The sequence below is a fragment of the Pan troglodytes genome, chromosome 7 (assembly GCF_028858775.2).
Source record: "Pan troglodytes isolate AG18354 chromosome 7, NHGRI_mPanTro3-v2.0_pri, whole genome shotgun sequence".
Taxonomy (NCBI): Eukaryota; Metazoa; Chordata; class Mammalia; order Primates; family Hominidae; genus Pan; species Pan troglodytes.
Window position 1 is genome coordinate 57,747,457 of NC_072405.2, and position 14,211 is coordinate 57,761,667.

General features: G+C 36.1%; 1 long non-coding RNA gene across 6 annotated transcripts in view; it reads left to right on the top strand.

Annotated features, from left to right (window-relative positions):
* Positions 1-14,211, top strand: part of LOC104007596 (uncharacterized) — a 69,495-nt gene that overhangs the window by 32,794 nt on the left and 22,490 nt on the right. For 2 of the 6 annotated variants that reach the window (XR_010159541.1, XR_008536718.2), the window contains one exon: positions 13,444-13,609. The exons of the other annotated variants lie outside the window; for them this stretch is intronic. This is a non-coding gene — a long non-coding RNA (uncharacterized LOC104007596). The remainder of the gene's footprint in view (positions 1-13,443; positions 13,610-14,211) is intronic. 6 annotated transcript variants of the gene reach the window in all.

Sequence of the window (14,211 nt, forward strand, 5' to 3'; positions counted from 1 at the left end):
GCCAACAGACACATGAAAAAATGCTCATCATCACTGGCCATCAGAGAAATGCAAATCAAAACAACAATGACATACCATCTCACACCAATCAGAATGGCGATCATTACAAAGTCAGGAAACAACAGGCACTGGAAAGGATGTGGAGAAATAGGTACATGTTTACACTGTTGGTGGGACTGCAAACTAGTTCAACCATTGTGGAAGACAATGTGGCGATTCCTCAGGGATCTAGAACTAGAAATACCATTTGACCCAGCCATCCCATTACTGGGTATATACCCAAAGGATTATAAGTCATACTGCTATAAAGACACATGCACATGTATGTTTATTGTGGCACTATTCACAATAGTAAAGACTTGGAACCAACCCAAATGTCCATCAGTGATAGACTGGATTAAGAAAATGTGGCATATATACACCATGGAATACTATGCAGCCATAAAAAATGATGATTTCATGTCCTTTGCAGAGACATGGATGAAGCTGGAAACCATCATTCTGAGCAAACTATCGCAAGGACAGAAAACCAAACACCGCATGTTCTCACTCATAGGTGGGAATTGAACAATGAGAACACTTGGACACAGGATGGGGAGCACCACACACTGGGGCCTGTCGTGGGGTGGGGGGAGGGGTGAAGGATAGCATTAGGAGATATACCTAATGTAAATGACGAGTTAATGGGTGCAGCACACCAACATGGCACATGTATACATATGTAACAAACCTGCACGTTGTGCACATGTACCCTAGAACTTAAAGTATAATTTAAAAAAAAAGACATAAATCAAATCCCAGCTCCTCTATGAAGACTTTTCTATGGCTTCTGGCTGTGGTTATAAACTCCTATTTGTATCTGTGCTCTAAGCCTTTCCTGCTAAGAGGTCTTGGACAGGTCACTTTTTTGATCTGAGATGCAGTTTGTCATCTGCTATATAGTGTAAATAAGCTGAATCAACACAATCTTAGTATTGAATAGACACCTTGTTATCATAGGCAGATAATCATAAAATGATGGTCATAACATCCATGTCCAAACATGCATTTCCAAAATAGTCATATTCAAGTTTCCAAGATCCAAGTCACAGAGATGGATTTTGTTTTATTTACTTTTTATTTTATTTCTTTTTTTTTCTTTCTTTCTTTCTTTTTTTTTTTTTTTTTTGTGAGACGGAGTCTCGCTCTGTCGCCCAGGCTGGAGTACAGTGGCACGATCTCGGCTCACTGAAAGCTCTGCCTCCCGGGTTCACGCCATTCTCCTGCCTCAGCCTCCCGAGTCTGGGACTACAGGCGCCCGCCACCACGCCCGGCTAATTTTTTATATTTTTAGTAGAGACGGTGTTTCACCGTGTTAGTCAGGATGGTGTCGATCTCCGGGCCTCGTGATCCACCCACCTCGGCCTCCCAAAGTGCTGGGATTACAGGCATGAGCCACCACGCCTGGCCTATGGCCTATTGTTTTAAGTGTTAGAAAAAAAAGAAGCTGGAAATAATGTGAAAGTTGGTAGCACAGTTGACCCTTGAACTACACAGGTGTGAATGGCTGGGTCCACTTATATGCGGCTGAAATGAACACACAGTATTAGTGGGATGTGAAATCTTGGATGTGGAGGGAAGAACTATCTCACCTGCTGGTTCGGCAGCGCGGACGGCGGAACTTGAATATGTACAGAGTTCGGTAACTGCGGGGATCCAGGAACCAATCCCCTGCAGATACTGAAGGATGACTGTAAGTAATTTGTACAAAGTTTTGAAAATGAGATTTATCCTTTTTTGTTTTCTGCCCATGGTCACAGACTTTGGTGGACCTCCATTGATAACAAAATAAACTGTTAATATTTTATGAATGCGTTTAAGATCTTTTGTTATTTGAACCCAAAAGCTATTTTTCTCATTTTCTCTCATTCTGTCTCCAATACACATAATAAATCTTTCACACGACAGTAATCACTTCTATCAAACACCCACACTTTCTCCCATTTCTGCCTTTTAATACTCTATTATCACCCTTGGAATATTTGTGTATAAGCCCATTGACATCTAATCATATATTTCAAAGTTTTGCCCAATTTTTAACCCTAGACCATTCTTTTAGCAAAATTAACTTCAGTCCTTCTGTGCTCTAATAGTGCCTGTCTTCCATCTTGATTAGATCTCCTCTCAATTTAAATAATGAGAGCCTGTTTAAACCAGCAAAATCAAAAATGGAGACTTCATTGTAAAAGTACTGGTGTCTTAGTCAATGCAGCCAGATGGTAGGTAAGGGCTAGAAGCAGGAAGCCACAGGAGTTAAGGCCTCCCGGTGTGCTTCCCCTGTCTCTCCTGCCTACTTTCTGTGTCTGTTTGCAGTGTCCACCATACTGTGGGCACGCAGCAGCTGGCCATGCTGGCACTCCTGTTGTCACATTCTAGTGATCCACTCAAACTTGAGTCTGGACTCTCTTAGTTATAACTTCAAATTCCCAGGGAGAGACCTTTCCTTTGCCAATGGGGTCAAATCTAGTCAGATATTATGTAAATTTCCTATGGACTGAGAGAGGGACAGTTATTGTTGGTAAGGACTGACAAGCTATCCAAAAATTTTCCAGTGGAAATCTCCAAAGGAAATATCATTGACTTTTCTTCATTCAAGAGAGCATCACATGCTATATTCTTTGCAACAGTGATATTCTTATATTTAGAGTAAGATTCTTCTAGTTTCTGGAATGCCAATGCTGAAAAGCAGAATGCTGAGAGAGGTTAACTATAAAATAACTTTAAAAACTAGATCTTTTAGTGCTTTTCATTGCTGCCATTATAATTGTTATCTTTATCATTGTCATTATCACCATCCCTAATAGTCATGGATACTTTGCCTTGACCTGGTTTCAGACACACAGCCATTTGTGCCATACAAATAGGAAAAGTGCATTTAATAAATTTAGTTTAATAAATAAGTTTCTGTTAGCTTCAGTAACTAAATAAGAATGAGTAAAGATATATTTTTGATCTGTGTCCCGACCCAGAAGCCTCCCCGGAGGCAGAATAACTATGCTTCCTGTACAGCCTGCAGAACCCTGAGCCAAGCAATCCTCTTTTCTGTATAAATTACTCAATCTCAGGTATTTCTTTATAGCAATGCAAGAATGGCCTAATACAAGTAACTTAACTTTTAGAATATTAGAACATGTAGATGTTTTTAAAGGCATAAATGTGATGCTGAGGAAAATAGCTAATCTTTTTTAACTTTGAAGATTCCTTGAGAGAAATTGTTGATGCAAACTTTTTTTTGTATTATTAAGTTTTCTCTGAAATAAAGCATGATTGATATTCTCTCTTCTGAATTCTGAGCCTTTCTTTCTTTCTTTTTCTTTCTTTCTTCCTTTCTTCCTTACTTTCTTTATTTCTTTCTCTCTTTCTTTCTTTCTCTTGAGATGGAGCTTTGCTTCTGTCACCCAGGCTGGAGTGCAATGGTACGACTTTGGCTCAGTACAACCTCCTCCTGGGTTCAAGCGATTCTCCTGCCTCAGCCTCCGGAGTAGCTGGGATTACAGGCACCTGACACCACTCCCAGCTAATTTTTGTATTTTTAGTAGAGACGGGATTTCCCCATGTTGGCAAGACTGGTCTGGAACTCCTGACCTCAGGTCATCCACCTGCCTCAGCCTCCCAGAGTGCTGGGATTACAGGCGTGAGCCTCTGCTCCTGGTCTGGGCCATTATTACAAAGTGAGATAATTTGGGAGGGCAACCGTGTTCACATCAATGCTTTTCACACCAATGCTTGTTGCACATGGGAATACCTAATTCCTGTCTCAAGTGAATATTTATTTTATCAACCTGTTCCTAAATTATGAATCAGGTGCTTAAGCAGGGACTGAATTATTAACCAGCAGTAATTTCTTAAAGTCACATAGAAGCAAGGCTGAAAGCACTCTTCAAAAAATTATGCAAGCAATTACATTGTTGTCCTAGAGTACGTGGTGTATCTAGGTTCCACAGAAAGCAATGTGACACTTAGGGAAGACATTGTGACATATTTCACAGTGTGTTTGTAACTTTAAATTATAAATATAAAAACTTCTAATTCAAAATAAGAGTTGACCACAGAATTTATATTGGTGACAGAGCAAGAATCTTCCTTAAAAAGGGGCAGCTAAAATTGCTAAGAATCAATCTTGATATCAGCTTCATCATGGGTTGAGAAGAATTAGGCTGTTAATGCTGCTACTTCTACTAATGGTGCCTATGATTTATAAAATTACACCACATTCCATGCTGCATATGAATGCTTTAAATATATTATTTCTAATACTTTTATTAGTCTTGCAAGAGGCTCCATTAATCTTTATTTTACAAAAAGGAAAATGGAGGCTTGGAAAGTCTTAATGATTTAATGATTTGCCCAATGTCATTAGTTAAGTGTGGAGTAGGAGCTGGGAGTCGAACCACACCTCTGTATGTCCTCACCTGTGTGTTCCCAAGGGCAAAGTGACACAACATCATTTATCATTTTTGCATGCAGCCCTCCACCCAGTGACCACAGGTAAATGAGTTGGCTGGGCCCGCAGCCCACATTAACTTGGGTTCCACCTCGTCTAGCAGAATTGAATTGGACATCAGCTTGCTCAGTTTGACATGCAATGACTACCCACAGGTGCTAGGAAAAGCTAGCAATTTCAAACATGTGTCCCTGCTATGTACAAATCACTTGAATACGATCCTGTCTTCCACCTAGGCAATGACTGCATGGGTTTTTTCTTATTGAGATTTGAACAGAACTGAGACTGAAATACAGCATTCCAAATAAACGGCCTGTCACAGTTTAAGAATAACTGAAGTATTTAGCATTCATGCATTTTCAGAATTGTTAGGGATTAATTATAGTGACATACAATTTCTGGGAGTTTTATGAGTAAGAAGCAAATTGAAACTTCATTGTTTACTTTCCTTTGTATTTTTCACAGACTTTGTCCTTTATGAATCATTATCACAAACTGACTGACATATACATTCATCTTACATTGAGAATTTTGCTAATCTTTTACATACTTTTATAGTGTCACTGTTGTAAGAGCATTCTACGTGGAGATTTTGTTTTGAAATTTATCTCTTATTTATTCTGCAGGTGTCTACTGAACATCTAATTTGTGCCAGGACCATAGTTGAGACTGAGGGGAACAGACACTCTCAGAATCCACTTATGACAGCTCCAAATATCTATGCTCACCTTTGTCTCTTTTCCACTGGTCTCTGTGGAAGATATCTCCTTTCACTTTAAGGCTAATCCTTCCATGAGTAGGTCCTATTGATTTTAACAGTCTTTTTCTCCCCAGTTTGTTCTATTCCCTGCAAGTTCTACTCTTTCCTTTCTCCCATCTGTTCAACCCCTTATTACTACTGCAATTCCCAATGTCCAAGCTACAAAATGTCCCCAGTCTTTCTCATTCTCAAGCCCACATACCCACACGCCGGAATTGTTTCTCTGTAGTTCATTGCTATATGCTCATAGCTTCTCAATAAATATTTACTGAGTTTAATGAATGGATAACATAAGGCAATATAAAGGTAGGTAAATATCTGATTCAGAGGAAATTTTTTTAATTTTTAATTCTATTTTTAGGTCTGGGGTAGATGTGTAGGGTGTGCAAGTTTATTACATAGATATCTGTGGGCCGTGGTGGTTTGCTGCACCTATCCACCCATCACCTAGGTATTAAGCCCTGCACGTATTAGTTGTTTTTCCTAATACTCTCCCTCCCCCCATACCAGCCCCACACCGGCCCCAGTGTATATTGTTCCCCTCCTTGTGTCCATATGATCTCATTGTTAAGCTCCCACTTATAAGTGAGAATATGTGGTGTTTGGCTTTGTCTTCCTGCATTAGTTTGCTGAGGATAATGGCATCCAGCTCCATCTGTGTCCCTGCAAAGGACATGATCTCATTCCTTTTTATGACTGCATAGTATTCCATGGTATATATGTACCACATTTTCTTTATCCAGTCTATCATTGATGGGCCTTTGGGTTGATTCCATGTCCTTGCTATTGTGAATAGTGCTATAATGAACACATGTGGATGTATTGATTGCTGGGTCAAATGGTATTTCTGGCTCTAGATCTTTGAGGAATCACCATATCATCTTCTGTAATGGTTGAACTAACATACATTCCCACCAACAGTGTAAAGGCATTCTTATTTTTCCACAACCTGGCCAGCATCTGCTGTTTCTTGACTTTCAATGTTGGCCATTCTGACTGGCATGAGATGGTATCTCATTGAGGATTTCATTTGCATTTCTTTAGTGATCAGTGATGTTGAGCTTTCTTTCATATGTTTGTTGGCTGCACAAATGTCTTCTTTTGAGTATCATCAAGGTGATAGGCAACCTACAGATAGGGAGAAAATTTTTGCAATGTATTCATCTGACAAAGGTGTAATATCCAGAATCCACCAGGAACTCAAACAAATTTACAAGAAAAATAACAAACGACCCTATTAAAAAGTAGGCAAAGGACCTGAACAGAGGAAAATATTTTATAAATTTATGGGCAATATTTTGGTCTAGTCTCTAACAAGTAGCCATTTATTCGATAATTTAAAATATTATTACTTAAAAATGCATTTTCATAAATTTTGTTTAAGGTAGAGTGATCACTTGACCTCTTTGAGGGCAGTCTCTTGTCTAATTTGGTTTTATATCCTTATTTTCTAAGTGGTTTCTTACCATGGAGTAGGCATTCAACAAATATTACTCAAGTAAATTGTATTTGGATTATTCACTTTTAAATATTCTCTTTGATATGACATTATAAGCCCAAATGATGAAAAAGCCTTCAAGTTCGCCCAGGTATTCTGTGACTAGAACTTCTATGTAAATCTAGTTGCTACACCTTTCTTCCAATAAATCATAACCAAATGTCTTTAAGAGTGAGCTGCTATCTGCACCCAAGGGGCTACCGCATCACCATGTAGGTGATCATACAGGAAAGTCGTACTGTAGCAGAGTCTTCTACTGTCATTTGCCTTTATGCCCTTGAGTCTGCTTGGAATGTCAGGGTTTCAGACCTGGCTAGGATCCATAGCAACTCCATTCTTTCCTTCATGTCATCAGTGCCTGGACTTTGCTGAGTCTTATTTATAGCAGCCCTGTAGGAGATACAGGCAAACATATATAACCAGTTACCTGAAGTCCATGCCTGCAGAGGACCATTTTCAGGAAGTCCTTGTCAGAAGTTGAGATCTTCTTACAAAACATGAGTATACATGTTTTTCCTAGATATGTTTATTATCTCTCATTCAGACTGCTGCTCTGGAAGGCTCTGTCCAGGACCATCCTATATTTGCTTTCTCCTACTATAGGCTAGTTTTCTTTCATTTATGCCCTGAAATATGGGCCAGAATCTTCTCTTTTTTTCTACAGTGCAGAACATGGGAGCTCTTTTACAGAGCAGATACTACTCCAGCAGCTTTACACACGTAGTCGTCATATCTACGCTACAAGGTGGGCATTTGTGTCCACATTTATACCGATAAGTAAATAAGATTATGAAAGCTTAAATTACTAAAAAGTGCTAGAACTGAGATTCATATGCTTTAAATTCTATGTATTTCTATAGCAGTTATTTTTAATTAATGGCATATTTATTGTGTCAGAATAATAATAGCAATTTGGATGAAAAATGAATTAACTCTATCAAACATGTCTACTTTAATTATTGGGTTCTATATCCTTGATTCCTAGGAGAACAGCTGTATAAAAACCAGGGATTTATGAGCTGTTTAGAAAAAAGTAGTGAAAACAATTAGGTATAACACTCATATAACATTTCTTTTAATTCCATTACTTTGCTAAAAATTATGTTAATTATAGAAAAAAGAAGTAATTTTTAAAATTGCTAGTGAATAGAATTTCAAACTAAAGGAAGGGTGAGGTTCTATTTTATATCTCTTAATTGTCAAATAAAATCATGCCTAATTATGTGATGTACTGGGAAAGCTGTTGTACGAGTAGAGTGATTGATGTGTGTTACCAGCTGGCAAAATCACATGCTACAGAATGACAACACTGTATGCTTATGAATATATATAACTCACATATAGAATATGGTAGTATAATTTGTATTTTATATATATATACACGCACACACAAATTGTGACCTAGTTATTTTACTCTTGGCTATGCACTTTAAGAAAATAATTCAAAGAATATTAAATTAACACCCAATAAAATGGTGTTTCGGTGTTACAGAAGAAAATAATTATACATATATAAAATGAAGATTAGATATTTATGATGTTTAAATTCTATGGATTATTAAACAACCATTAAAAAAATAAATCCATGAAGATGCAACTGTCTGGGACCTTAGGAAGCTGACTGCAAGGGGGCTGACTTATGGGAGGCTCTCAGGGTGTGCTCTTGAAAAAAGGCCAAGGAAAGGAAAGTGGGAAGGACAGCTGGGCAGAGGAAGAAGGTGTGCTGTCAAGTTAAGCTCAGTGGAGGCCTCAGCCAGTGCCCTGGGAGTTCTGAGAGTAGGAAGACTCTCAAGATCATCCCTAGTTGGGGTGAAAGGGTGGGAGTTTACATACCCAGGTTGGTTAGTGGTTGGATGTGACCACACCAGAAGGGGCCTGGGCCTGGCCATGGCTGCCACAACTCTCCTTAGCTGGGCCGTCCCTGTGGAGTGAATGACTGAGGGTATTCTGCTAGAAGAACTCCAGGCACCTGTGGGAGAAAGTCTTCCATTCCCAAAGGGAGGTCATCACAGCACCTGCTGTGGAAGATTATGGGGCAACATGATAAACATAAGAATTGAAATAGAAAACAAAATAGAAGCTTTCATTAAAGCTATATTGAAACTTGTGTTCTTATGCATCAACTGCGAGGCAACACAAAGGAATTGGTGAAGCTGAAATATATTTCTTTGTACTATTTTCATAATTATACTTTAGTGCAACATAGGCTAGCCTGAAGGTTTTATCTATAGTCTTTATTGATTTAAGGAGTTTGCTTTCTGTGTTGCCTCACAGTTGACGCATAAGAACACAAGTTTTGATAAAGCTTTAATGAAAGCATCTATTTTGTTTTCTATTTCATTTCTTGTGCTTTTCAGGTTGCCCCATAATCTTCCACTGTAGGTGCTGTGATGAACTCCCTTTGGGAATTCTAATAGATTCCAATAGATTTTTCTTATGATTGGGTATTGAATTTCATCGCATGATTCTGAGATTATTACATGATTTCTCCTCTTTCTTTTTTCTGTTTATGAGATGAGCTGTTATTGATTTTCTTATTTTAAATCACCCTTGCTTTAGAGGAAAGAACCTGTTTAGTCAATAGATCGTATCATTTAATATATTGTAGAGATTAATTTGCTGATCAGTTGAGGATATTTATATCAATGCTCATGGAAGGCTTTGATTTGTAAATTTTCCTTTCTTGTCCTTTTCAGGGATATGCTGACCTCGTACAAAGTTTACAAATGTGTTCCTATTTTCATTCTTATCTGTGGAATTTGTGTGTGGTCAATGCTATTTCTTCCTTTAATATTTAAAAGAATTCACTGGTCAGGCCATGTAGGGCTCAAGTTCTTTTGAGGAAAGGATTGTAAGAATAGTTGACAATAGGAGCATTCAAATTTTTATTTCTCCTTCTGTTAGTTTTGATCAATTATGTTTTTATCATAGCATAAAATTGCAGTCTATCATAATGTTCTTTTATTATCTTTCCAAATATCTGTAGGTCTGCAGTGATATTTGCTTTTTCAATCCTTGTATTGATAGTTTCCTGTCTCATTTTTAAAAATCAATTTTGCTAGAAATTTACAACTGTTACTAATTATTCCAAATAATCAACATTTGGCTTTTGTGATGCTTGTTTTATATTCTCTAAAATATGCTTGTTTTATATTCTCAAAACTGTGTTCTTATCTTTACTAGTATTCTTTTCTACTTTGTGTTAGGTTTGATGGTTTTTTAGCTTACTTTTTGATATGAGCATTTATATTATTTATTTTCAGCCTTTCTTTTTTCACAATATATGCATTTAATACCACAAATTTTTCACTAAAGTGTTGCTTTAGTTGTGTGCAACAAATTTTGATGTTTTGCTATAATTATAATTCAGTTGAAAATATTTCTAGCTTCTGTTATGTGTCATAGATTATTGTTGTGATTTATAAATTAATTAGAAATGTGTTGTTTACTATTTAACAAGTTTCCTATTTTTATAGTTTTATTTTTGTTATTAATGCCTGGCTTCTTCCTACTTAGCGAATATACTCTGATGAAGTCTATCGTTTGATAGTTATTGAGGCTTTCTTTATAGTCCAGCATATGGTCATTTCGTTAATATTCAGTATGTAGATCTAAAGACAAATTCTGTAATCGTTAAATTGTTCTATATAGATAAATGAGGTGAAGTCTCTTAATTGTATATTCATAGTTATGTTACATAATTTCTTGATGCATCAATTTCTTCACTGTGTTACTCAGATTTTCTCTATCAATGAAGATCAGTCTTCCTGTTCACTTATTTTCTCGATTATTTTAAGACATATTAAAATCTCCCAAAATGATCACATACTTGTCCCTGCTCCCTTGAATTCCCTAATTTTTGCTTTATTTATTTTGAAACTATATTATGTAGATTTAGAAGTATTATATCTACTTATCTGAAGCTATGTTATAGAGATTTAGAATAGTATAGCTATTTAGAAAAGTATAGCTTTATTTTCCTTTATAATTTAGAATAGTCTTCATCTCTAGAAAGTCTTTTTACCTTTAAGCACATGTTTTATTAGAATAGTGACATAAGCTTTCGAAAAGTATTTTTATTGTTTTCCATCATTTTAGTTTTAAACTTTATTTTTTATTTAAAGCCTGTCTCACACATGTATCATTGAGTTAAATATTTAATATTTTTATGGCATTACATAGTTTGGGCTTCCTGAGAAGACCATGAGACGAGGATTTTGATATACAGAGTTTATTCAGTGATGATCTTATGCTTCACTGACATGCTTCACTACATTTTAGTTGGCAAATTAGATAGGGAAGGAGAGGAAGCCTCTGTTGGTAATTTGAGCTTAATCTGACCAGGGTCAATGACAGACAGCACAGAAGGCACACCTCAGAGATAATTTCCACACTCCAAAAAATGAAGTGTTTAGGCTGTTCATTTTCTAACTCTGAGGAGTCGTTGGTTGAAGGTTATTCCTGGGAGGCACACAGGTGTAGAGTAGGATGCTATAGCCAAAGAAGGCCTCCAGCCAAACGTGCACAGGGGTAGGAGAATAGAGACTGGATCATTATGAAAGAAACAATAAAAGCTGATTGATATGGGCAGATAATTAACACTAGCAGCTATATCCAGTCCGACAATGTTTGTCTTTAATTAAATTACTTAGAACATTTATATACTTAGTGTAAGTATATATGCATAGGAATTAGTTAAAATTTGCCATATAATGAATTGGTTTTTATTTTACTCATTGTTTATGTTTCTTTTCCACTCTGTTATTGTCTTTTATGGATTAATCAGATTTTTTTTTTTGCATTTTCTCCTTGTATTAACTTGTCATATTTTCTTTTACTCATCTATTCATAATTACCACAGGGAGTAGGATTATATCATGTAACATAAAATTATGTTATTACTTCTCAAATAATGTCACAACTTTAGAACATGTTAATGGCATTAATTTCCTCCTAACTTTTACTTAATTGATATTATGCATGTAAATGCCACATATTTTTCTTACACTGTATACAAAAATTAACTTAATATAGACTTATGTAAGATTGGACACTCTAAAACTATTAGGAAAAAGTCTAGTAGAAAAGTTCTACGACATTGGTCTGGGCAATAATTTTTTGGGTTCTAACCTCAAAAGCAAAAGTAGACAAATGGGATTACACCAAACTAAAAAGCTTCTTCACAGCAAAGGTAACAGTGAACAGAATGAAGAGACAACCTCCAGCACAAGAGAAAATATGTGCAAACCATACATATAATGAGGGGGTCATATTCAAAATCTATAAGGATCTCACAGAACTCAATAGCAAGAAAACAAATAACACAATTAAAAATTGAGCAAGGAACCTGAAAAGAGAATTCTCAAAAGAAGACATACGAATAGCCAACAGGTATATGAAAAATTGATCAACATTACTAATCATCAGGGAAGTGCAAATTAAAACCACAATGAGGTTTCACCTAGCAGCTTTTAAATGGTTACTATAAAAAAAAGATAAAGGTTGGTGAGGATATGAAGAAAAGTGAACTCTTTCACACTATTGTTGGGCATGTATATTAGTAGGGCTATTATGGAAAACAGTAAAGAAGTTTCTCAGAAAATTAAAAATAGAACTACTATATGACCCAGCAATCGCACTTTTGGGTGTATACCCCCCAGAAAAACAAAAACAGAACATCAGAAAGATATTTGCACTCACATGTTTATTGCAGCATTATTCACAATAGACAAAATATGGAATCAACCTATGGGTCCATCAGCAAATGTATGGATTAAGAAAATGTGCTACATGTACACAATGGAACCCTTACAAAAAAAGGATATCCCATCATTTGCAACAAGATAAATAAACCTGTATGACTTTCTGCTAAGTGAAATGAGCCAATTACAGAAATACACACACTATAATCTCACTTATGTGTGGAATGTAAGAAGTCAAACTCACAGAGGCAGAGAGTAGAGTGGTGGTTACCAGGAGCTACAACGTGAGGTGGGGATTGGGAAGATGTTGGTTAAAGATACAAAATTTCAGTTACACAGGAGCAATAAATACAAGAGATCTATTGTACAACAAAGTGGCCATAGTAACAATATATTTTAAGCTTGAAAATTGCTAAGAGAATAGATTTTAAGTGTTGTCACCACACACACACACACACACACACACACACACACACACACGCACACATTGTTAGGGAGCCAGATGCAGTGGCTTGCACCTGTAATTCAAGCTCCTCAGGAGGTTGAGGTGGGAGGATCTTTTGAGCACAGGAGGTTAAGGCTGCTGTGAGCTATGATCCAGCCCAGTAAATATGTGAGGTAATGCATATGTTAATTACTTCTATTCAGTCATTCCATAAGGTACATATATGTTGCAAAACATCATGTAGTATAACATAAATACATACAATTATTATTTGTCAACTGAAGAGAAGAAAAAAACACTAATTTGGCATAATTTTAAGTCTCATAAAGATTGCTATTATTGCCTTATAAGTAAATATTTAGTTAATTTTTATTTAAATTTACTCACACATTTACCCATTATATTCCTCATCCTTAACTTCTGAAATTTCTTCTTTTAACCTGGAGTTATATTCCATATGCATAAAATATTCTCCTTGATAGTTCTTTAAGGTCAAATTTAGTTTTCTCAATTTTGTTTGTCTAAAAATACATTTTTTTCACATTCATTGTGCAGGATATTTTTATAAGACATCTATTTCCCAGATGAGATATTCCCTGACAAGTTTTAGGATATCATTATGTTGTCTGCTGGCTCATCAACTGAGAAATCAGCTGCCAGTCTTATTGTTGTCTCTGTAAAGGAATGTGTTTTTCACATCTGGCTACGGCACTTACCCAAGGTAAGGACCTGTGTGAAGAAAGGCATGCACGTATTACATAACACAATACTAACTACTTCTCTCATGCAGATATCTTGTTTGAGCATTCAGAACGAAATTAATAAAGTTGAACATTCAAAACCTAATAGTCATCCTCTCCTTTCCTTCTGGGACTCACAATAAACCTATATTACACTTTTAGCTGTGTCCTATATATCTCTAATATTCTTTTTGCATCATTTATTGTGTTTTTCTCTGTGTCTCAATTCATCATTTCTAATGAACCATCTTCTGATTCTCAAATCCTGTTTTCTGCGTGTCTAATCTGCTGTAAAAACACTTTAGTTATTTCTTATCTTCAAATATTATTATATTTTTTAGATTTTAGAATTTCAACTTAAAAATAAATTCTACTTAACTGATGAAAATGTGCATCTTTTAATTTATTGTTTAAAGATTTTCCTCTATTTGTAAAGTTTGCTTCTGATACTATTTAAAGGCCATTGGTAGTTCACATTGATAGTTGGATCAAACAGAGGCTTATTTTTATTATCTCTTTTTTCTTTTGTTTTCGTTCTGTCCTTCTGCCTTTTTGTATAATTAGTGCGCTCTTTTCCCCCTTA